Genomic DNA, 2,645 nt, shown 5'->3' with positions numbered 1-2,645 from the left:
ATCTTCATACGCTTATCTGAAATTCCTACCAATGAATTACATAAGTATCTCTATCTTTATCTTTATGTTTTATTCATCATCTATACCCATTTGAGTCTGCCTGACTAAGATTTACAAGGTGACCACAGCTTGCTTCATACCAACAATCTCCGTGGGATCGACCCTTACTCGCGTAAGGTTTATTACTTGGACGACCCAGTGCACTTGCTGGTTAGTTGTGCGAAGTTGTAGTGATCACAATTTTGTGCACCAAGTTTTTGGCGCCGTTGCCGGGGATTGTTTCGTGTATGGACAACTGACGGTTCATCTTGTTGCTTAGATTAGGTACTTTTCAGAATTCTTAAGAATGAGTTCTAGAGTTTCATGATGATCTGTTAAAGTCTGGCTGGCTGTGAAGCCATGTCTAATCTTATTGGACCGAGGTTTCAACTGATCATCACAAGAGCTTGTTGATTTCTATCAATCTTGCTATTGGAGCAATGATCTGCTAAGGCTTGGCTGGCCATTGGCCATGTCTAGTGTTTTGGACCGAAGCTTTCTTTGAAAGCTTGGCTGGCTGTGAAACCATGTATAATTCCTGGACCGGAGTCTTAGACTAGCATTGCAATGATTCCTGGAATTCAAATTAAGAATTCTGATACCTTTATTTTCTTCTTCCATATAATTTTCAAAAAAGCACAAAAAAATTTACAAAATCATAAAAACCAAAAATATTTTATGTTTCTTGTTTGAGTCTAGTGTCTTATTTTAAGTTTGGTGTCTTTCATGCATTGTTTATTTGATCTTGGTTCTATTTTCAAGTCAATAGTACAGGGAACTGAAGATTCAGAACATGCAGCAGAGGAATTACACAGAAAAAGCTGGGCGTTCAAAACGCCCAGTAAAGAAGGATAGACTGGCATTTAAACGCCAGCCAGGGTGCCTGGTTGGGCGTTTAACGCCCAAAAGGGTAGTGCATTGGGCGTTAAACGCCAGAATGTGAACCATTCTGGGCGTTTAACGCCAGGATGGCACAAGAGGGAGGATTTTATTTTCAAATCAATTTTTTTTCAAGTTTTCAAAGATTTTCAAAAATCAAATCTTTTTCAAATCATATCTTTTCAATCAAATCTTTTTCAAAATCAATTTCTTTCCTTTTTCAAAGATACTTGCTAACAATTAATGATTTGATTCAACATTTCAAGTATGTTGCCTTCTCTGTTGAGAAAGGTTTAATGTTTGAATCATATCTTTTCTTGTTAGCCAAGTCATTAATTTTAAAAAATCAAATCTTTTTAAATTGTTTTCAAATCATATCTTTTCAATCATATCTTTTTTTAAAAACCATAACTTTTCAATCAAATCCTTTTAATCACATCTTTTTCAAAATAGTTTTCAATCATATCTTTTTAAATTCTAATTTCAAAATCTCTTTCAAAAATTACTTGATTTCTTTCCCACTCCTGGTTTTCGAAAATCAATTAAAGTTTTTCAAAATGTTTTCAAAATCTTTCACTTAATTTTCGAAAATTTCTTCCTCTCTTCTCACATCCTTCTATTTATGGAGTACCACTCCTTCTCAATGCACAATTCGAACTCTATCTGATTAAGTTCGAATTCTTCTACCTCTTCCTTCTAATTTTCTTCTTCTCTGACACCTCAAGGAATCTCTATACTGTGACATAGAGGATCCCACATTTTCTTGTTCTCTTCTCTTTCATATGAGCAGGAACAAAGACAAAAGCATTCTTGTTGAAGCTGACCCTGAACCTGAAAGGACCTTGAAGCGAAAGCTAAGAGAAGCTAAGGCACAACTCTCTGTAGAGGACCTAACAGAAAACTTCAAAGAAGAAGACATGGCAGCCGAAAACAACAACAATGCAAACAATGCAAGGAAGGTGCTGGGTGACTTTACTGCACCTACTCCCGACTTCTATGGGAGAAGCATCTCTGTCCCTGCCATTGGAGCAAACAACTTTGAGCTTAAGCCTCAATTAGTTTCTCTAATGCAACAGAATTGCAAGTTCCATGGACTTCCATTGGAAGATCCTCATCAGTTCTTAGCTGAATTCTTGCAAATCTGTGACACTGTCAAGACTAATGGGGTTGACCCTGAGGTCTACAGACTTATGCTATTCCCTTTTGCTGTAAGAGACAGAGCTAGGACATGGTTGGACTCACAACCTAAAGAAAGCCTGGACTCATGGGAAAAGCTAGTCAATGCCTTCTTGGCAAAGTTCTTTCCACCTCAAAAATTGAGTAAGCTTAGAGTGGAAGTCCAAACCTTCAGACAGAAAGATGGAGAATCCCTCTATGAAGCTTGGGAAAGATACAAACAATTGATCAGAAAATGTCCTTCTGACATGCTTTCTGAATGGAGCATCATAGGTATTTTCTATGATGGTCTCTCTGAACTATCCAAGATGTCTTTGGATAGCTCTGCTGGAGGATCTCTTCATCTGAAGAAGACGCCTACAGAAGCTCAAGAACTAATTGAAATGGTTGCAAATAACCAATTCATGTACACTTCTGAAAGGAATCCTGCGAACAATGGGACAAATCAGAAGAAAGGAGTTCTTGAGATTGATACTCTGAATGCCATTCTGGCTCAGAACAAGATATTGACTCAACAAGTCAATTTGATTTCTCAAAGTCTGTCTGGAATG

At 37.3% G+C, this 2,645-nt stretch overlaps 1 non-coding gene across 1 annotated transcript; it reads right to left on the bottom strand.

Moving 5' to 3' along the window:
• Positions 1 to 2,240: 2,240 nt before the first annotated feature.
• LOC130953934 (small nucleolar RNA R71) lies at positions 2,241 to 2,348 on the bottom strand. The gene has a single exon (XR_009076094.1). It is a non-coding gene; the product is annotated as a small nucleolar RNA R71 (small nucleolar RNA).
• Positions 2,349 to 2,645: the final 297 nt, after the last annotated feature.

This window comes from Arachis stenosperma, chromosome 9 (assembly GCF_014773155.1).
Source record: "Arachis stenosperma cultivar V10309 chromosome 9, arast.V10309.gnm1.PFL2, whole genome shotgun sequence".
In the NCBI taxonomy this organism is placed as follows: domain Eukaryota; kingdom Viridiplantae; phylum Streptophyta; class Magnoliopsida; order Fabales; family Fabaceae; genus Arachis; species Arachis stenosperma.
The sequence above is the reverse complement of the archived record's forward strand: the minus strand, read 5'-3'. Positions and strand labels throughout refer to the sequence as shown.